The sequence below is a fragment of the Marmota marmota genome, unplaced genomic scaffold (assembly GCF_001458135.2).
Source record: "Marmota marmota marmota unplaced genomic scaffold, marMar, whole genome shotgun sequence".
In the NCBI taxonomy this organism is placed as follows: Eukaryota; Metazoa; Chordata; class Mammalia; order Rodentia; family Sciuridae; genus Marmota; species Marmota marmota.
The window spans coordinates 133,844-157,382 of NW_026000211.1; the positions used below are offsets into that span (position 1 = coordinate 133,844).

General features: G+C 35.2%; 1 non-coding gene across 1 annotated transcript; it reads right to left on the reverse strand.

Moving 5' to 3' along the window:
- Positions 1–3,644: 3,644 nt before the first annotated feature.
- On the reverse strand, positions 3,645–3,718 carry Trnaa-ugc. The gene has a single exon. It is a non-coding gene; the product is annotated as a tRNA-Ala (tRNA).
- Positions 3,719–23,539: the final 19,821 nt, after the last annotated feature.

A 23,539-nucleotide genomic window follows, 5' to 3' on the forward strand; every position in this document is an offset into this window, starting at 1 on the left:
GCATTATTATGGTTAGTTCTGAATTCCTTGAACTTAATACTTGTAGAGTGACTCGCAATTAGTTGTTAATGGACTTCATGGAAATGAAAGGATCATCACTTACTGCTGGGGAAAATGCAAGGTGAGCAACAAAAACAACTTCTCAGGTGGCTTCCACCTTTAAAGTTCTGATTTCATGATATTACCATCCAACACTATCTTCCACAAATCTAATGTGAAATGTGGTAAAGGAATTGTTTTATCTCTTTGCTTCTCCCTACTGTCTCCCCCTATAATCTGGGCATAAGCAGGAAGAATAATTTCAAAGGAATCACAGAAACTTCTAGATAGATAGAAAGGAATTATAAAATTTGAAAAATAATCAGAAAAATAAAATATGTGCAAACAATGAACAATATCTCATTATGGATAATATCATACATTATTATATAAGTGCAAATAAATTCAAAGAATTGTGTAGCAAATGTTGGAATAAATATTACTAGAAATTTTTTTTAAAAAGAAAGAATACAGTGTGTGTTTTCAAATTAAAAACAGTGCTCACTGGAACAAATGTTAGGATCTTAAATGCTCAGATTTCCTCAAATGAATGAATCTGGGCACATGTAAACATGCATATGATACTGTCTTGCATATAGTAGATTCACCATTGTACTTATGTTCATCTTTATTAAGTCTCAGTGGAAAAAAGTAGATATTTGAAGGGTTAGAAAAATATATGGAATCAGAAGTTTTTAAAAAACTTTATTTCTCCAATTATCATCAGTGGACTCTTTGAAGGGCATACAACAGCATGGTCAACACCTGTACAGTCAGACAAGCCTATGTTTAAATCTAGCTTCTGCAAGTTTGTGATTTTAAGTGGCTTAACTTATTTATACTTCAGTTTTTACATCTGTGAAATGAGTGTCAAATGAGTGAGGAAAAGTACACCAGCATTCAGTGCTTGGCATATAGAAAGATCTTAATAATTTTAGCTATTGTGAATATTATTTTACCACTTTAAAGAATTCAACTCCCTTCCCCAAACCCACGAGGGCTACACAGTAAATTGATCCATATGAAATTGCCAGGTTTGTAGGTTAAAGTTCAGATTAGCAATTCTGTAAGTTTCAATCTAATCCTTTGCACTGTGAATCCTATTTTGAGGTTGTGAAGAGAAAGAAGCATCAGGAGGATGAGATTTTGATAACAGAAACATGGATAGGGACTCAGTTTCTGGTGATAGAAAAGCTCCCAGGTGTTGAACTTGTGCTTATTTGAATTCCCCATTCACTGGACATTTCTCCAATTTTTTTTTTTTTTAAATTTGGTCACTCAGTTTTAACTTTGCCTAATTTAGGTAAAATATTACCAAAAAGTTGTGGAAGGAGGTAATATTTCTGCATATTGAATGGGCATATATATTTGAAATGAAAATATCCCATTTTGGAAGTGATCATTAAGAATGGGAGTGGGTCAGCTTGTTAGTTAGCATGACGCTTTTAGTTGGCCAGGGCACCTCATTAGTGAGCTAGTAAGGTGGCCTGCTGAGTGATTAGGACAAAGAATTGAGAGTAGATTTGCATACTTCTAGATCTGATCTTGTTAACACTGGATAGCTGATTAATAACTGTGGAGAAAACAAAGGTCCTGCTGGGTGGCCCACAGGGAGCAATAGCTAATTAGAGGAAACATCCCCTGCCAAACCGAGAGCTGCTGCTGGAGGGTTGATGAATAACCTTCTGACACTGGAGTTGGAGTTTAGCCGAATTCCTGTCACTTTCTCCTGTAATTTGACGGTGTGATTCACTGATGAGAAAAGTGGCTCTTTGGAGGTAAGCCCTCCCACACGGGGGCCTCTCAAATGCTGTCTGACTCCCTTTAACTTCTACCCTTCCTTTAGTGCTCAGTGATTAGGTAACCTCTCCTACTCAGTTTTTATGATTAAGGTAATTTAGAAAATTAGTGACAATTGAATTGGTTACAGAAGAGACTTGATATATGGTCTGTCAAGACATAGTTATTCCATTCTGTAGCACTTAATAGTATCTCTTGGAGACTTTGGTTCCCCCCTGGCTTCTTGATGGGAAGAATTTAGTTCCTATTCCTACCCCAAAATGGAAGGGTGGTTGAATGTTGATGAGAATGACAATAGGGAGCCTCTCTAAGCCTGTCAGAACTTCTCAATGACGAGGGATCCTAACTTCCTCTTAAATTCTTCCTTACAAACATTATATAAGCAATGACTTCTATAATAAAGATAAACAAAAAAGAAAAAACCAGACCACCCATAACCACTCAGAGATAGCCTAATTAATACCTCGGTGTACAGGAAGGCCTTGAGTAGAAAAAAGATTCAATCCAGAACAGATATGGAGAAATTTGACTTCTATGAGGGAAAGGCACTTCTTGTCTAACAGAAGGAAAAAAAAAGGATGCAGTTGTCAATTGGTGGTTGAAATATGGGGGATGACTTGGCCCTTGATGGACTCTGTATTCTGTATGAAGTTTGAGAAATGATCATCCATTGGGGATGAAGGGAAGGAGGATGATAGGGTTTGAGTGGATATGAAACCCGACTGGAATGTGAAAGAGGAACTTAGGAGAGAAAATTAGGAAGATTTCTGGGCATTGTTGAGTATGAATTTGAGACTAGTCGCTATTAATTTGTCCTGATTCCATTCTGCCTAACTGTATGTTTTTCTCCAACAATAATTAATATCTCAGTTCTAGCACAGAGGAAGTACTGAATATTGGATTTGTGCAGATTTAATACTTGGCTTTAGAAGAAGAAGGAAAAAGAGTTGAAGGCATTGGTAAAAGAAAAAATATACTATTTGACCGTGGAGTTGAGGCTCAACGAAGAGGGAAGTGCTGGATTAAATCAAAGGAGAAGTGTCATTGAATTTGGAAAATTAATGAAGTCAAAAAACTGCTATTTGAGGTGTGGGAGGAAGTTGAGGAAGTGATGTGAAAGGAAGGAAATTATTGTAACAGATTGATTTTTTTAATTAATGCTTTTTTTTTTTTCTTTTGTCTAAGGAACTTTCTAGTGGGAGTGATTGAAAAGGTTCAGCTGAGGTGAGATTTGAGTTGGCTTCAGAACAATTTGTGTGGGCAAAGAAGCTGAAAGTTATGGGCAGCTGTAATTTTGGTCAACACATTATGCAAAACAGAAATTCATGTCACTTACCTCCTCTTGCAACAAATAGTTTTCCCCAGTCACTGCTGATGCTGTTTTAAAGATGAACTAAGAGCTTCTGTCAGGCTTTTGGGTGTGTGTGTGAGAACAGGATCTCAGTATTTTAATTCAATCACTTTGCCATTTTTATCCATTGTTTTGCCCTTCAAAGACTGAGTCATGCTAGGAAAATCTGAAAAAGAATAATAAGTTACAAAATTCTCACTAGCTAAGTTTCAAGCATGAAAGTTCTTGTGGGCTGATTCATACATTATTCCCAGGCAGGAATTTTATTTATCTTTCTTCTCTTTCAATGTGTCTCTGGATCCACATAACTAATTTCTATGCAACTATTTATGTTTTGGACTATTTATTGAGAATGTACTGTGTTCTAAGGCACATGATATGTTCTTTATTTTATTAGCTTATGTAGTTTTTTTTTTTTGGTAGTTTAATTTTTTATTTTTATTTATTTATTTTTTTGTGATGCTGGGGATTGAACCCAGGGCCTCGTGCATGCAAGGCAAGCACTCTACCAACTGAGCTGTATCCACAGCCCTTAGTTTAATGTATTTTGATAGCAAACTTATAGGAACAACACAGAAGACAGACAACATTAAAAACATGTACTTGCATGTAGGAAACTCAAAAAAGGATAGTGAATGGATGGAATCTATTGTATGATAAAAATGCTGAAAACACCATTTAGTTGTCATCAATAACAAATTTACTTGTTTTAAAAAATCCAAATGCTGCCATTGTCAAGAAAAATTTAATAGTTTATTTATTTATAATTGTTATAAAGTTGAGCTGCTGAAACTTGTTCACTGAAACATTTTGATTTGTATTAATGGTTTACATAACTGCACTTATATTAAAAATTCACACACAAATGAAAATGGAAAAACTGCCAATACCTGATTTCTGTCCCCTATTTTTCAACTTGCAATCATATACTTAGGTACCTTTTTTTTTTAATTTTTGATTCTTTTTTATTATTAGTTGTTCAAAACATTACAAAGCTCTTGACATATCATATTTCATACATTTGATTCAAGCAGATTATGAACTCCCATTTTTACCCCGTATACATATTGCAGATTCACATCGGTTCCACATCCACTTTTTTACATACTGCCATACTAGTGTCTGTTGAAAAAAAACAAGAGAGAGAAATGAATTACAGTAGATGGGGTAGAGAGAGAAGATGGGAGGGGAGGGGAGGGGAGGGGGGATAGTAGAGGATAGGAAAGGTAGCAGAATACAACAGACACTAGTATGGCAGTATGTAAAAAAGTGGATGTGGAACCGATGTGAATCTTAGGTACCTTTTGACCCCATGAAAAATAATATCTAACATTCAAAACTACCATTAACAGGAAAAAGAGAAAAAAATGTTTTTGAGAATGAAATGTTTCCTATCATAGTGAATTCTTAAACATGTTCTCTACCTAAGTGCATGTTAGTTGGATATCGTTTGGTATAATTGTTACACGTTTGGCATGGATAACACACAGGTTAGTATCTTCAAAAACGCCAACCAGATTGGCCTCACTTGCCTCTTGCTGATCTCTGTAAGTACAGATCTGGTTTGAAGTCCTGGACAATTTCTTGCACCATACACTGGAAGGGGAGTTTGCTAATTAGAAGTTCAGTGGACATCTGAAAAATTCTTCTAATTTCAGAGAATGCCCCTGTACCAGGCCTGTAAGGATGAGGTTTCTTCACCCCTCCAGTAGAGGGCGCATTCTTTGAGCGGCTTCCGTAGTCAGTTGTTTCCTGGGTGCTTCACCACCTGTCCATTTGCCGGCAGTGGGCTTTGTACTAGCCGCGGCAGGAAGACCTCCTTACTTACCCTGCTTCTCCTTTGTCTGGAGCTCCGCAAGCTAGAGGTCGCGCTGGCATTGGAGAGCGACGGCGGCTGCGGGGCAGTGGCTGTGAACACCAGCTCATTTAATCTTAACAACTTTACAAGGTGGGCATTGTTATTATTTACCCTTTTTCAAAATATATGTATATTTTTAGTTGTTGACGGACCTTTATTTTATTCATTTATTTGTATGTGGTGCTGAGAATCGAACCCAGTGCCTCACACATGGGAGATAAGTGCTCTACCACTGAGTCACAATCTCAGCCCTATTCACCTTTTTTTTTTTTTTTTTAATTTATTTATTGTAGATGAACACACAGTATCTTTATTTATTTTTATGTGGTGCTGGGGATTGAACCCAGTGCCTCACACATGCGAGGCAAGCACTTTACCCCTGAGCTACATCTTCAGCCCCCATTTTTTTGAAAATATTTTTTAGTTGTTGAGGTACCTTTATTTTTTATTTATTTATATATGGTGCTAAAGATCGAACCCAGTGCCTCACACATGCCAGGCAAGCGCTCTGCCACTGAGCCACAACCCCAACCCCTATTCATCTTTTTTATAAACAAAAAAACGGAGGCTCAAAAAAATTTTTTGTTCCCATTTGCATAGGTAGTGGAGCTGGGTATCAAATCCAGCCTATGCACTGTCTTTAGCTTGAATAACATAATCCTATAGCACTTCCCACATCCGTTTTAAAAATTGGGGTAAAGTTCACATAAAAGTAAATTCACCATTTTAACCCCTTTAAAGTGTACTGATTCAGTAGTTTTTAGTACATTCAAAAGATTTGCAGCCATCACCACCATATAATTCCAGAACATTTTTAGCCCTCCTCAAACCAACCTCACAGCCATCAAACAGTCACTCCCCATTTACATCTCTGGCCAGTTCCTCGATGACCACTAATTGACATTCTGTCTGTAGATTTTTCTATTTTGGACATTTAAAAAAAAATAAATAAATGTAGTCCAATAATATGTGGCCTTTCATGTCTGGCTTCTTTCTTTTCTTTTTTCTTTTTCCAAGTTTTGTCCTGTTGTAGAACGTGAATTATATCAGCACTTTATACTTTTTCTTTATACTTTTTCCCTCTATGGTGCTAAGGCCTTGCAGTGCTAGGCAAGCCTCCACCATCTTGCTGTAACATTTAGTCCAGTACTTTATACCTTTTTATAGATAAATAATCCATTGTATGGATATGCCACTTTCTTTTATCCATACATCAGTTAGGGGATATTTGGATTTCACATTTTGGCAATTATGAATAATACTACTATGAAAATTTGTGTGTATTTTTTAATCTGAATATGTTTTCAGTTCTCTAAGATATATACCTAGTAGTAGAATTGCTGAGTCATATGGTAATTCTGTGTTTTGACTTTTTGAGGAACTGCCAAACTGTTTTCCCACAGTGGCTACATCATTGTACATTCCCATCAGCAGTGCATGAAGTTTCCAATTTCTCCATATCCTTGCCAAATTTGTGATTTTTCATCTTTTTTCCAATTACAGTCATCCTAGTGAGCATAAAGTGATGTCTTGTTGTGTTTTTCATTTGCATATCCTTAATGTCATATGCTTGTTGGACATTCATATATATATATCTTCTTTAGAGAAATGTCTTTGCAAGTCCCTGTCTTTTTATTTTTGAATTATAGGAATTCTTTATGTATTCTGGATACTAGACCTGAATCAGATATTTGATTTTTGAATATTTTCTCCCATTTTGTAGACTATCTTTACTTTTTGGATGGTTTTCTTTGATGTACAAAAGCTGTTAATTTTGATGAGGTCCAAGTTGTCAACTTTTTCTTTCATTGCTTGTGTTTTGGTGTCATATTTAAGAAACCATTACCTAATCTAAGGTAATAAAGACTTACCTTGATGTTTTTTCCCCTAAGTGTTTTATAGTTCAGGGCTTACTTTTAGGTCTTTGATCAGTTTTAAATTAGATTTGTATATAAAGTAAGGGTTCAATTTCATTCGTTTGCAAGTAGGTATCCAGTTTTTCTATTACCATTTGTTGAAGAGACTGTTTTTTTCCCTATTTAATGGTCTTGGCACTCTTATTGAATACCAACTGATGACAAATGTCAGAGTTGATTTCTAAACTCTCAATTCTATTGGATCTACTATGCCTATTCTTATGCAGTACCATACTGTTTTGATTACTGTACCTCTGTAGTAAGTTTTGAAGTGGGGAGTGTGTGTTCTCCTACTTTTTTTCTTATTTTCCAAGAAAGTTTTGGCTATTCCAGATCCTTAATAATGCCATACAAATTTTATACTCAGTTTATTTAATCTGTATAAGAGACACTTGGAGTTTAGTAGGAATTGCTTTGAATCTGTAGATCATTTGAGAGAATTGCCATCTTAACAATGTTAACTTTTTTTTAACTCATGATAATAGGATACTTTACCATCTATTCAAATCTTTTAAAAAATTTCAGGAATGCTTGTAGTTTTTGGCATATAAGTCTTTGTCTTCCTTGGCACTTTATTGCTAATTACTTTATTACTTTTGGTGAAATGAAATGAAATTGTTTTCTTATCAGAGTGTTCATAGCTGGTGTATAAAACAATTATTTTTTGTGTGTTGATTTTGTATCCTGCAACTTTACTAAATTCACTTAATAACTCTAACATTTATTTTTGTTTTTCTCTTTTCTTTTTGATATGTGTATTCTTAATTTTTTTTTTTTTTGTAGTTGTAGATGATCAGCATGTCTTTATTTTATTTGCTTGTTTTTTGTGTGCGGTTCTAAGGATTGAATGCAGTGCTTCATACATGCTAGGCAAGTGCTCTGCTATTGAGCCATAACCCCAGCCCCAATGTGTGTATTCTTTAGGAGTTTCTGTACATAAGAGCATGTCATCTGCAAATGGACATATTTTAACTTAATGCCTTTAAGTCTTTTATTGATTCTCTTGCTTAATTGCCATGGATAGGATTTCCATTATGATGTGGAGCAAAAATGGTGAGAGTGGACATCTTTGTTTTATTCTTGATCTCAGGAAAAAAGCTAAAATCCTTCATCATTAAATGTCATTTTAACTGTGAGCTTTATCAGGTTGAGGATATTTCCTTTTTTTTAAATACTATTTTTTGTAAACAACTAAATTGTTCGTTCTCTCTCTCTCTTCTTTTTGTGGTGCTGGGGATTAAACCCAGGGCCTTGTGCATGCAAGGCAAGCACTCTACCAACTGAGCTGTATCCCCAGCCCAGGATATTTCCTTTTTTTATTTAAATTTTTTTTTTTTTAGTTTTATTGATTTTATTTTTTTAAAATACATGACAGCGGAATGCATTACAATTCTTATTACACATATAGAGTACAATTTTTCATATCTTTGTATATAGAGTATGTTCACGCTAATTCATGCCTTTATACATGCACTTTGTTGTTGGTTTTTTGCATTACAATTCTTAATACACATATATACCACTATTTTTCATATCTGTTTATCTATAAAGAATGTTGACACCCAATTTGAGTCTTCCTGCATGTACTTTGGATAATGATGACAATCACATTCCACCACCCTTGCTAATCCCCTGCCCCCTCCATTTCCCTCCCACCCCTCTTCCCTATCTAGAATTCATCTAATCCTCCCATGCTCCCCCTCCCTACCCCACTATGAGTCAGCCTCCTTATATCAGAGAAAACAATCAGCATTTGTTTTTTTGAGATTGGCTAACTTCACTTAGCATTATCTTCTCCAATGCCATCCATTTACCTGCAAATGCCATGATTTTATTCTCTTTTAATACTGAGTAAAATTTCATTGTGTATATATGCCACATTTTTTAAAATCCATTAATCCATTGAAGGGCATCTATGTTGGTTCCACAGTTTAGCTATTGTGAATTATGCTGCTATAAACATTGATGTGGCTGTGTCCCAGTAGTATGCTGTTTTTAAGTCCTTTAGGTGTAGTCCAAGGAGAGGATAGCTGGGTCAAATGGTGGTTCCATTCCCAGATTTCCAAGGAATCTCCATACTGTTTTCCATATTGGCTATACCAATTTGCAGTCCCACCAGCAATGTATGAGTGTACCACTAACCCACAAAATTATCTTATATTAGACAAAATTGCCAAAAACATGCACTGGATAAAAGATAACATTTTCAACAAATGGTGCTGGGAAAATTGGAAATCCATATGCAACAAAATGAAATTGAACCCCTATCTCTTACCATGCACAAAACTTAACTCAAAGTGGATCAAGGACCTAGGAATTAAACCAGAGACTCTGTGTCTAATAGAAGAAAAAGTACGCCCTAATCTTCATCATGTGGGATTAGGCCCTAATTTCCTTAATAAGTTTTTTTTTTTTTTTTTAGTTGTTGATGGACCTTTATTCTATTCATTTATCTATATGCGGTGCTGAGAATTGAACCCAGTGCCTCACACATGTGAGGCGTGCGCTCTACCACTGAGCCACAACCCCAGCCCCAGGATATTTATGCAAGTTTGTTGAGTGTTTTTTCCCATGGAAGTGTTTGTTGGATTTGTCATGCTTTTCCTGCGTCAATTGAGATAATCATGTCCCCCACCACCACTTTCATTCTATTAGTGTGATGTATATTCAAATTATTTTTACATGTAGAATCATCCTTGCATTCCTGAGATGAGATTCAACTTGGTCATGGTGCATAATCCTTTTAATATGCTGCTGGGTTTGCTTTGGAAGTATCTTCTTGAAGACTTTTGCATTAATCTTCATAAGAGATATTGGTCTGTGGTTTTCATTGTTTGACTTTGGCATTAGGGTATTACTGGCATCTAGGAGAGTTAAGTGTATTCTGCCCTCTTCCTTTTTTAGGTGGGGGGAAGAGTTTGAGAAGGATTATTATTAATTCTTCTTTAAATGTGAAGCCAAATGGTCCTGAAATGTTCTTTGTTGGAAGTTTTGTAATTATTGACTCAAGTCCTTTACCTGCTGTTGGTTTACTCAGATTTGAGTCACTTGATGGTAGCTTGTGTATTGCTAGGAATTTTTCCATTTCATTTAGATTATCTAACTTGATGACATGTCATCATTTTGTAGTATTCTCTTATAATCCTTTTATTTCTCTAAAGTCAGCAGTAACGCCCCCACTTTCATTCCTGATTTTAGTAACTTGAATCATCTCTTTCTTTTTTCCTTTGTCAGCCTAGCTAAAAGTTTGCTAGCTTTGTTTATTTCTTCAAAAAAAGCAACTTTTGGTTTTATTGATTCCTTCAACTGATTTACTATATTACTGTATTTCATCTATCTTTGCTCTAACCTTTATTTTTTGCTGTCATTTGCTCTTTTTTTCTGATTTCTCAAGATAGAAGGTTAGGTAATCAATGTGAAATCTTTTTACAGTTTACAGTTAAAATTTTTCTTTGATTATGCTTTTATTGTATCTCAAAAGTTTTAGTATATTGTATTTTCATTTTTTTTAAAGAGAGAGAATATTTTTAATATTTATTCTTTAGTTTTCGGCGGACACAACATCTTTGTTTGTATGTGGTGCTGAGGATCGAACCCGGGCTGCACACATGCCAGGCGAGTGCGCTACCTCTTGAGCCACATCCCCAGCCTGTGTATTTTCATTTTTAATCATGTTAAAGTATTTTCTAACTTCTGTTTTTATTCCTTCGTTATTTACAAGAGTGTTGTTGTTTAATTTCCACATATTTGTCAGTTTCCAGATTTTCTTTCTTTCTTTTTGAGGGTCACTCAACCACTGAGCCACATCCCTAGCCATATATATATATATATATATATATATATATATATAATTTAGAGACAATGTCTCACTGAATTGCTTAGCACTTGTTTTTGCTAAGGCTGGCTTTGAACTCATGATCCTCCTGCCTCAGCTTCTGAGCCACTGGGATTAGAGGCAAGATTTTCTTTTTCTATTGATTTCTAATTTCATTGTATATAGTTGGAGAAGCTACTTTGGATGATTTAAATTTAAAAAAAAAATATTGAGATTTGCTTTATGGTGATATTTCACGTGTACTTGAGAAGAATTATGGGTACGAGAAGAATGTCTGTGTTATGGTTTGAATATATGGTGTTCCCCAAAACCTCGTGTGAAACAATGCAAGAATGTTCAGAGTCGAATTGATTAGATTATGATTAGATTATGTAACCTGATCAGTGGATTGATCCACTGATATGAATTAACTGGGTGGTAATTGGAGGCAGGTAGGATTGGCTGGAGGAGGTAGGTCACTGTGCCTTTGGAGTTTCTATTTTGTCCCTGGTGAGTGTTGCTGTCTCTGATTGAGTTGCTTTCCTCCACCATGATCTTCTGCCTTGAGCATGCTCTGCCTCATCTCAGTCCCTGAGCAATGAAGTTGGATGTCTGTTGACTGAGAACTCTGAAACTCGAACCATAAATAAACTTCTTCTCTTCTACAATGTTCTTGTCAGGTAATTTTGTCACAGCTACAGAAAAAGCTGACTAAAACAATCTGTTGTTGAGTAAAGTGTTCTGTAGAGAGAGTTACATACACAGTCTGTTAGGTCCAGTGATTTATGTTGTTTTCTATTTCCTTGCTGATCTTCTTTATAGTTGTTCTACGGAAAGTAGAGTATTCAAACTTGAAACAATTATTGTTGATCCATTTTTCCTTAAATTCTGCCAGTTTTTGCCTCAAACATTTTGACTCTGTGTTTTGAGATGCATATGTGTTTATAATTGTTGTATCTCCTTGATTGAATGATGTATATGTTATCATTATATATTATACATCATTTTTGTCTCGTAACAATTTTTGTCTTAGAGTCTGTTTTGTTTGATATTAATATAGCTACTTCAGTGTAATATAAAATGAATTTCATTCTGCCATTGTGTATAACAAATTAGAATAAATAAATAATTTAATAAAATAAAAAAAAATCAGGGATAGTGAGGAAACAGGTTCTTTTATAGCCTGTATGTATACTTTTTGGCCTAAAAGATATATTTGAAAATAAAAGTGTCCAAGATTAAAAAAATATATATATACATATACATATATATATATATATATATATGTGTGTGTGTGTGTGTGTGTGTGTGTGTGTATCACATATTACTACTCCAGTCTTCTTTGGGGTTAATATTTGCTCAGATTATCTCCATTCATTCACTTTCAATCTATTTGTGTCTATAAATTTAAAGTCTCTTGTAGACAACATATAGTTGGATTGCAGCTTTTTAATTCTTTGATTCTGCCAATCTCTGCCCTTTAATCAGTGAGTTTAATCCATTTAAATTTAACATATTAGTGATAAAGATATTTCCTATCCATTTTTTATGTCACATCTCTTTTGTTCCTTAATTTTCCTTCCTTATTACTTCTTTTGTATCTAAGAGATATTTTCTAGTATACCATTTTGCTCATTTCTTTTATTTTATGTTTTTCTATTTTCTTAGTGGTTGCCCTGGGATTACAATTAATCTACCAATGAGAAACAATTTTTAATAATCAATTTGAAATGAATAGTACACAAAATTTTTGTTGCTATAAAACTCTATTCCCTTATATTGTTATTGTTACAAATTGCATCTTTGTGCATTGAATGCCTATCCATATGGATTCACATGTATTGTTTTATGCTGGTTTTGTTTAAATAAGTATGGAAAAATGAGAAGTAACAGATCAAAAAAAAAAATTAATGCTAACTTGTGTGTGTGTGTGTGTGTTTGAATTACTTTTGTTCTTTCAGTTTATCCAAAGGATTCCTTCTAGCATTTCTCATAGGTCAAGTATACTAGCAATGAACTCTCAGTTTGTGTTTATCTGGGAATGTCTTAAATTCTCCTTTAGTGTGGAAGGTTTTTTTTTTTTTTCCCTCCCAGATATAAGATTTTTGGCTGGAAATTTTTAGCTCTCAACACCTTTAGTATGTTACTCTTATGTAGGACAGAAGAGACTGCACACTGAGGAAATAGCAGGATACAAGTTTATTGGCTGCAGCCTATGGACCCAGGGGGCTTTTGCCTAAATAAATTCTTTCCTCTGCCCTGAGTCCAGAAATTTTTGTAACTTTATATCCAGGGTGTAGGGGGAAGGGGGCTTTAGTAGGTTTTTTCCTACTGTATTGGGCACCTGACCTAGCTACAGCAAGGACTTTCTCAGTAAAAATCAGTGCCTGGGAAAGGGAGAGTCCTCCCCTCCACCCCCAGCTGGTTTTCAAGGAACCTAATTTGCACCATTCACTGTTACCTTTTCGATTGTAATGGACTTTCCCTGGGATCTAACTGCTTTTCTTTGAAGTGTAAACGCCCCTGTAGAGGCTCCAGCAGGGCTAGAGGCCTTGAGCTAGTCTCTCTAATTGCATTCTGCTTCTGTAAACACATTTGCCTCCCGAAAACTCTTTCTTTCCAAGAAAATTCTTGCTGGTAGGCTAAGAACAGTCATGGTGAGGCTCTCTGAAGAAGTGTAATTAAGATTTTCTGTGGAAGAGGGGGTGCCACTACAACCTACTGTCTTCTGATCTCCACAGATTCTGATGAAACATCAACGGCTAATATTATTGAGGATCCCTTTTACCCCAGGAATTGCTTAAGATCTGTTGGTTTGATGCTTCTTTGTCTTTGTCTTCTGGCACTTGATTATACTGGGTGTTATATGGATCTCTTTGGGTTTATCCTGCTTGGTGTCTGTTGAGCTTCTTGGTTGTAGATACTCATAACTTGTTTCCATTCAAGTTTGGGGAATTTTTGGCCATTCTTCAAACTTTTGTTTTTCTGCTCCCTTCTTTATTTTTTTTTTCTTATGGGACTCCATCTACGTGTTGGTTTGCCTGATGGTGTCTTGCTGTCTCTTAGATTTTGCTTATTTTCTTCATTTTTCTTCTTCTTAATCAGGATAGTGTAAATTCAGCTCTCTTTAAGCTCATTACTTTTTTTATTGCCCTTTTAAATCGGAGGTTGATTTTTTTCTAGTGAAAATTTTATTTTTTATTGTAACTTTTTAAACTACAGACTTTCTGTTTGATTTTTAAAATATAGTTTCTATCTCCATATCGATATTCTCTGCCTGGCTAGAAATTGTTCTCATGGTGACTTTCTTTGATTTTTTTTTTTTTGTTCACTGTTTGCCTTTCTTCTTGGCATACACTCACAGTCGTCCATGTGAGTTCAATGCTTAGGCTTCCTCAGGTACAGTTTCTTTTTTGCTTATAGTGCTTATTAACCATAAGAATAGTGAGTTTCATTCTGGTATATTGGTAATACATGCATACGACATAATTTGACCAATTTCACTCCCCAGTAACTCCCCTTCCTCTCTCTCCTGCCCCCTCCATCCTATGCTTCTACTCTATTGGTCTCCCTTCTACTTTCTTGACACTCTTCTCCCCAACCCCCTTTTCCCTTCTAGTCTCCACATAGGAGAGAAAACGTGGTACTTGTCTTTTTGATTTTGGCTTATTTCACTTAACATGATGCTCTCCAGTTCCATTTATTTTCCTGCAAGGGATATAATTTTATTTTTCTTTATGGTTGAATAAAACTTCATTGTGTATATATAACACATTTTTAAAAATCCATTCATGTGTTAATGGACACCTAGGCTGATTCCCTAACAACCATTGTGAACTGTGTTATAATAAACATGGGTATGCATTTATCTCTGAATTACGCTGATTTTAATTCTTTTGGATAGATATGTAGGAGTAAAATAGCCGAATCATATGGTTGTTTTACTTTTAGATTTTTGAGAAACCTCCATACTGATTTTCATAGTGGCTGTACTAATTTACATTCTTACTAAGAGTGAATGAGTTCATTTGGGGAAAAATCTTTGCCAACATTTATTGTTATTTATTTTTTTGACAATTACTATTCTGACTGGGATGAGCTAGAATTTCAATGTAGTTTTAATTTGTATTTCCCTTATGGCTAAAGATGTTGAATACTTTTTATATATCTATTGGCCATGTGTACTTCTTATTTTGAGAAGCCTCTGTTCAGCTCATATGCCTCTTTATTGAACGGGTTATGTGTTCAGTTGATTTTGGTATTAAGTTCTTTACATATTCTGGATATAATCCCCTGCCAAAAGAGTATCTGGCAAAGCTATTTTTTTTCCCATTTGTTAGCTGTCTCGTTATGTTGTTAATTGTTTCCTTTGCTGTGCAGAAACTTTTTAATTTGATGCCATCCCATTTATAAATTCTTGGTATTACTTCCTGAGCTACAGAAGAAATCCTATTCAGGAAGTTGTTTCTTGTGTCTATAAGTTGAAGTGTTTCCCTTATGTTTTCTTCTAACATTTACAAAGTTTCTTGTATTGTGCCTAAATCTATGGTTCATTTTTTAGTTGACTTTTGTACAGAGTGAAAGATAGGGAACTAGTTTCATCTTCTATGTAAGGGATAGCCAGTTTTCCCAGCACCATTTGTTAAAGAGGCTGTATTTTCTCCAATGTATGTTTTTGGCATCTTTATATAAAAATTAGATTACTGTATCTGTGTGGGTTTGTCTCTGTCTCTTTGATTCTGTTCCATTGCATTGGTCTACATGTTTGTTTTTATACCAGTACCATGCTGTTTTTGTTAGTATGGATCTGTAGTATAATTTGAAATTGAGTATTGCTTCATCTAAAATTTGCACAGGTTTGTTTTGGTTATTTTGTATCTTTTATTTTTCCACATGAATTTCAGGATTCATTGGTATTTTGATAGGCCTTGTGTTGAATCTGTAGATCACTTTTGGTACTATGGTCATTTTAATAAAATTAATTCTATGTATCCATGAGTATGGGAGTTCTTTTATCTTCTAGTGTCTTCTTCAATTTCTCTTTTTCAGCAGTCTGTAATTTCCCCTGTAAAAGTCTTTCACCTCCTGGGTTAGATTTATTCTTACGTATTTTATTTTTTGAAGCTACTGTGAATGGAATTGTTTTCTTTATTTCTTTCTCAATGGATTCAATATTGGTATATAAAAAAACTATTGATTTTCTTATGTTCATTTTGTATCCTGCTACTTTGTTGATCTGTTTATCAGTTCCAGAAGTTTTTTGGTGGAACCTTTAGGGTCTGCTAAATATAGGATCATATTATTTACAAACAGGGATAATTTGACTTCTTCCTTACCTATTCATATTCCTTTTATTTCTTTTTCTTACCTAATTTCTCTGGCTAAAATTTGAAGTTATATATTGAAGACGTGTGGTGAGAGTGGGCCTCTTTGTCCTGTTTTTGATTTTAGAGAAAATTCTTTCAATTTTTCCCCATTCTGAACGATGTTGACTTTGGGTTTGTCATATATAGCTTTTGTTATGTTGAGGTAAGTTTCTTCTGTGCCTCAGAGTTTTCATCATGAAGGGGTATTGAATTTTTTCAAAGGCTTTTCCTGTATCTGTTAAGATGATCATGTGTTTTATCTTCTTGTTCCTATTTAAGTGGTATGTTAAGTTTATTGATTTGCATATATTGAGCCATCCTTGCATCCCTGGAATGCAACCAAGTTCATCTTGTTGTATGCTCCTTTTAATGTGTTGTTGAATATGATTTGCCAATATTTTATTAAGGATTTTCACATCTATATTCATCAAGGATATTGGTCTGTAGTTTTCTTTCCTTGAAGTGTTCTTATCTGGTTTTTGGTATCAGGGTGATCCTGGCTTTGTAGAATTAGTTTAGAATTATTTCTTCCTTTTATTTTTCACGGTATAGTTTGAGGAGCATGGGAGTTAGTTCTTTAAAGATCTGTTAAAATTCAGCTGTGAAACTCTCTGATCCCAGGCTTTTCTTTGTTGGGAGATTTTTATTATTGCTTTAATATTATTGCCTATTATTGATCTGTTTAGATTTTTTTAGGTCCTTTCATTTCCTGAACTTTCTTCCTTAGTTCATTTCTCATAGATTCTTTTAATTCATTGATCATTTTAACAATCAATTTTTTCAATTCTTTGTCCAGCATTTCCTCCAAGATTGATATCTATGGGTTTAGTTAAGTCACCTGATTGTCTTGTTTTCTCATATTTCCTGTGTTTCTATTTTGGTTCAGTTTTGGTAGGTTATGTTTATCTAGAAATTTGTCCTTCTAGATTTTCAAATATATATGTTTTCAAAATACTCCCTAATGATCCTCTGGATTTCAGTTGCGTCTGTTGTAATATCTCCATTTTCATCTTTAATTTTATAATTTTTTGCCTTTTCTCTCTTTCTTTTGGTTAGTTTGAGTAAGGGTTTAATCAATTGTGTTTATTTTTCAAAGAGCCAACTTCTTATTTCATTCATCTTTGTATTATTTTAAAGTTTCTATTTCTATTTCTTTGTATTATTTAAAAATATGAACTTAATTACTTTTTTCCTTCTACTAGTTTTGGGATTATGTTTTTTTTCTTATTTTTCTCAGGCCTTCAAATGCATCACTAGGTTTTTGTTTTTTTTTTTTTTTTTATTTAAGATTTTTTTTTCTTAATGCATAGCTATAAGCTTCCCTCTTAGTACAGCCTTGGATGTGTGTCACACATTCTGGTATGTTGTGCTTCCATTTTCATTTGATTCTAAAAATTTTTAAATTTTCCCACTTATTTCTTCAATGACCCACTCATCACTCAAAAATGTATGACTCAATCTTCAAGTATTTGCACATTTTCTCTAATTTGTTTTTTATGTTGTTGATTTCTAATTTAATTCCAATATGCTCCAAAAAGATTCAAGGTATTACTTGCTAAGATTTGCTTTATGTCCTAATATGTGATCAATTTTGAAGAAAGTTCTATGAGTAGCTGAAAATAAAGTGCATTTAGCTGTTGGACAAAATATTCCATAGATGTCTGGTAAGTCCATGATAAGGTTTGGACACAAGGTATCCCCAAAAGCTCCAGTTAATGCAGGAATATTCAGAGACAAAATGATTAGATCATGAATAACTTAATCATGGGAGCTGTAATCTAATCAGTTCATCCTAGTTTGAATGGACTGAGTATATAGGCAGGTGGGGAATGACTGGCAGAGGTGGGTCACTGTGGATGTGCCCTGAAATGGTGCATCTTCTCTGCTGCTCCTTCCCCTCTCTCTTGCTCTCTGCTTCCTGACTACACCATGAACTGAGCAGCTTTCTTCTGTGGGGTCTTTCCCTCATGGTAGGCTATCTATGGATTGAGACTCCCGAAAACATGGGCCCTAAATAAATGTCTGCTCTAAGTTGTTCTTGTCAGGTGTTCTGACCACAGCACTGTGAAAGCTAACTAAAACAGTCTATTTGATTTATAGTTTAAGTTTGGTGTGTGAGATTGGTTGTATCCTTATTGATTTCCTATCTGGATGACTAATAGTGAGAGTGGTGATTTGCAATCTCCCACTATAAGTCTTAAGTTTGGCTTTTTAATGTTATCTCAGAGCTCTTGTATATTCTGCTTATAGCTGGTTGTTGTTTTTTTCTTTATTAGGGTTTAAATATTCTAATTCATCCACCATGCCTTCAAACCCTGATACTCTTTCCTCTGCTTGATCTAGCCTATTGGTGAGACTCTCCACTGATTTTTTTATTTGATTAATTGAGCTTTTTATTTCTAGGATTTGTTTGGTTCTTTTTCAGAATGTCATCTCTTATTGAAATGATCTTTCATTTCCAGAATTTTCTTCCTTAGTTCATTCCTTTTATGTTCTTTTAATTCATTGATCATGTTAACCATCAACTTTTTCAATTCTTTTCCATGATTTCCTCTAGAATTGATATCTATGGGTTTAGTTAAGGCACCTTATTGTCTTGTTTTCTCATATTTGCTGTGTTTCTTTGTTTAGATTTGCATATTTGCTATGATGGACATCTCTTCTACTCTAATGTGAAAGCCTTATGAGCCACTTTCTCTTTATTATGAGCCCTGGGCTGGGAAGTATAGCTCATCATCCAAACACCCATTCAGTGTGTTCTGAGAGCTATTATCCTAGCACTGCTTTAAGAGGAGATAGTAATCACCAGTAACAAACGTATACTAATAAATCATAAAAACTTATGGAAAAGTTTCCTGTTACTCAACTAGTTCAAAAGTGAAAAAGAGACTAAAACCATATAATAGACTAAAAAATTAGGTATTATTATTATTATTGTTTGGTTGATTTTTGGGGGGCGGTACAAGGGATTTAACTTGGGGGAACTTGGCCATTAAGCCATGTCCCCAGCCCTATTTTGTATTTTATTTAGAGACAGGGTCTCACCAATAGCACCTTGCCATTACTGAGGCTGCCTTTGAACTCACAATCTTCCTGCCTCAGCTCTGAAGCCACTGGGATTATAGGTGTGCACTACCTTGCCTGGCCAAAAATTAGGTATTATAAAGAATGTTACTGGATATAGCAAATACAAAAAAAAATATTGAGCATGAAACAAACTGGGGGGAGGAAGAAAGACAGAAGAATAAAAAGCAAGGAGAAAAGAGAGTAGAAAAAAAGAGCAGATATATTCAATTAACACATTATAACACTGAAAAATATATAAAATTGTATTAAGATATGTGATATCAAATAGTGGGTAGGAAACCTATCAAGTCAACACAAAAGATAATACCACTAAAATGAAAAAACTAACATTAGAGTCTAAAATTACTCCTGGCCAATATATTTGAGATGGAGATTTCTTAGTGAAGTTTCTAGCTTTGGATCCTCCCGCTTGCTGGAAGATGTAACAAATGCCCAAGCTTCAGCTGCACAACCTCTGAATGCCCCTGGGCTTAGAGGTAGTGACCATACCTGCTATTTCTGTAGTAGGTTTGGAGCTGTACCTTTAATTTTTCACCTTTGTAACTCAACATTCTTCTTCAAAAACTGCCCAGAATTCAGGCTCTTGTGCCTAACCTTGCAGACCTAATTAATCTCTCATACCTCTGGCTCCAGAGAATGCAGAATTTTCTGGAGTGTCTAAGGGAATGACCCAGATTGTCTGCGGTTCTGCAGCTGGATATCTCCCTGGCTCAGTTGGTGGCTTTATGTGCCCTGCGGGAAACTTTGCCATTGGGGTTATCAGTACAGACCTTGCCCTGCCCTTCTCTGGTACATCCAAAGTGGCTCTAAAAATTCCACAGTGAATGTCAGCATTCGATACCCTGCTACTTGGCCAAATTAAACTGCTGGTTTCAGCTGATGTGTGTGTGCCTGTGTAGTTCTCAATGCATGATAATAGCGTTGTTGACCCAGACTGTGTCAGATGTCTGTAGGATCCTCTCCACCCACTTCACCCCTATTGCCAGTGGTGGAGGGGCTGAACGGCTTTCAGCTTGCAGTGATACTGTTATATAAGTTACGTAGATGACCAGGTTCAAAGGCATTCCCCATAAAATTACTGATGCTATCTGTAGGGGGAATGAAGCTGTTAGGATATCATACTTTCCAGAACAGCAAGCTTAGGTGTGGTCTTTTAAAAATGGCTGCCCACCACCGATCTCTACGAACAAATTGAGAAAAGTGAAGCTCTTCTCACACATCAGCTTGCCTTGGAGCTCCTGGCCCAGCTTAATTTGGTCTGACTCTTCTATTGCTGTTTCCAAGGCAAACTTGTCAAGTTTTGCTTCTCTTTTCTTTCTCTATTTATCACTCCTACCCCCAGGTCTGTCCTGTCCTTGTAGGTGCAGATTCAGGTTCAATGAATTCTTTTTTGATTTCTGTTCCAGTAAACACAATTTCTTGAGCCTCTTCAACTCTCTGACAGTCTAATATCAAGCCTCAGTGCATTCCCTCTTTCACCCACCTTGCTATTCTCATTGTTTGATTCTGAACTGAGGAGAAGCTGGGCCTGCATCCTGTTTTCTACTCTGCCATCTTGATCTCTCTCAATTGTTATTTTTCTTATTTCCTGCTTTTTTATAAAAAGTCAAATTTTCTTATTTCTTTTTATGCCTGGCAATTTTTTTTTTGTGGAAAACTAGAAAATTTGAATATTATAATATGGTAATCCTCCTAGTTACATTTCTGATGATTGAAGTTGTTTTTGTTTTGTGGCTTTTTGAACTAATTTTATAAAGTCTTTATTCTTTGTCATGTGAGGCTAGTGAATCTGTTCTGATAGGTTGGTGGTTAGCGCGTGATTCTATAGAGGCTTCTTTGAAGTCCTGGAACTAGAACAAAAACTTCCTAGTCTTTGAAGATGGACTCTGTTGTGTTTAGGGTGTGCCTTCCACACTGAGTCAGATAGGTTAGAACTGTTTTAATTTTCATTTTCTCCTGCTCAGAGCCTAGTGGTCAGCCAACAGTGAGAGCTTAGTCTTCTTAAGTCTTTTCTTAGATTTTGTTCAGCTCTGGGCTATATGAGGTCTTTTAGGATCCTAGGATTATGAGGGAGTTTTTCAAAGTCTTTATTCTTCAAAACATTTCATTGTCCAATCTTTCCTTCTTAAGATTTTCATTTCACCGATTATTTATCCAACTTTTATTCTTTGTCCGAGTGGCATCAGCTAATTTATTTGCTTTAAATATTTTCTTTTTGGGGGGGGGGACCGGGGATTGAACTCAGGGACATTTGACCACTGAGCCACATCCCCAGCCCTATTTTGTATTTTATTTAGAGACAGGGTCTCACTGAGTTGCTTAACGCCTCACCTTTACTGAGGCTGGCTTTGAACTCACAATCCTCCCCTCTCAGCTTCCTGAGCCCCTGGGATTACAGATGCTGCTTTAAATGCTATTCCTTCCTTCTCAGGTAGCTGCCTCAGCCCTAGAAGAGTTATGGATTGCACGAAATAAAGGCAAGCCTTTTGAACCATTCCTTTAGGGAATCACCAGATGGGTCAAAACAACCACAGTCTTAAAGTTAGTATCCATTTGGCTCCCTCCACTACTAGGTGCCTGAAGTGGGAATGTGGGCGGCTGTCTTCAAGGCAACAAGCTGTGGAGTAGGGTATGAGGTCAGACATGGAAAATGCTACAAAGCCCTCTTCCTGAGATTCATCTGTTTTTTCTTGATTAAGTGGTCCCTTGTTACCCGAAGACTATAAAATTCCTGCATCCTGAAGAAGCTGATTCTGACAAATTTTGTCAGTTTATTCATTACTTTTGTGGAGAGAGGGGACTTTTAGATATATGTGTTCTGCTATTTTACTGACGTCATTTATTAATTGAATCTTGTGGTATGTTGTCTCCCTTATGAAACTAAATTAATACCAGATGTTTACTTGGTCGGCAGAGTCAGAGTGTGGATTTGGATGATTTGAGAGATCCTGTCACTGAACTATGATAGCCTGGTCATTTCCTTATTTGATAAGTTCTCAGTCCAGGAAGGACTCTCTATTTCTTGAAAATAAGACATATACTTTTTTAATTTTTACTCATTTTCCAGATGTTTCAAAGACTACAACTCAGCCAATGATAAATACACATCATTAGTAATGTGGTAAATACTTAATTATCTTTAGGTGATGTTCTTCCGTGGGACTGGGAAGAAATATATTTGCAAAAATAATAATCGAATATTTTAGTAATTAATGTCACCCATTTTATATTAATATTTGCTAGTTTAGTCTTCAGAATATGATGTTTACTCATTTTGTTTTAAACTTTATGTGTGGCAATTTTCTAGTAGGTCTTGAAAGTATACAAATTTATATTCTAGTATAATAGGAAATAAGAGTATAAATATGATACCTTTTGGGTTGAGCATCTTTTATTTTTTGTTGTTAATTCTTTTATTTTGGGAAAGACTCCTGTGAAACATTTTATTCTGGAGAATGTCACTCAAGGAACATACAACTTTAGCTGAAAGGTGACACTTAACCTCTCAAAAGAGAATATAGTTAGAGATGAGTGGGCTCATGGACTGGCTGGCTGTATTTTTCTCCTATCATAAAGGTACAGTATGAAGATCCAACTTTGTCCATGTTAAGAGTCAAACAAATGTGAATATTTATGACTTGTTTATTTTCTAGAAATTTCCATTTAATATTTTTAGACCATAGTTGACCACTGAAACTATGGTAAAACAAAACCATGAGGAGGGGGAACTATTGCATATCCCCCCAATTTTAATGAGTTATGTACTTTAGCCATCATTACTTCATCTATTACTATCCTTAAGATTATTTAGGGGGAAAAAAAAACAAGCATCATTATTCTATCTGTAAATGTTTTAATGAATGTCATTAAAAGACACAGACTCATTTTAGGAAACAAAATCTCTAACATGGGATGGTGGCCTTTTGAAATACAATCATGCTTGGGAAGAATAATAATTCCCTAACTCATTGAAAAGGAAAGAAAATGTAAACCTAGGTTTTTTTTTTTTTTTTTTGTGTGTGTGTGTGTGTGTTTTTTGCTTGTTTGTTTAAAAAATTTCCTTCTTATTCATGTAGTTCAATTTTTTTAAGTGGCACATAACATTTGTACATATTTGCCTAGTTTTGTGCTTTCCTGGATATCATACTTTATTTAACCTCTCCCAGACTCAGTTCACGGTTCAAAAGGCAACAATAATGTTTCTCATATAACAAGGAGAGTAAACAAAGAAATGATGTCTGCTGAGCCCTAGCATGGTGTTTGGCACACAATAAACAATAGGCAGTAACTATAATAACAGTGAATTGC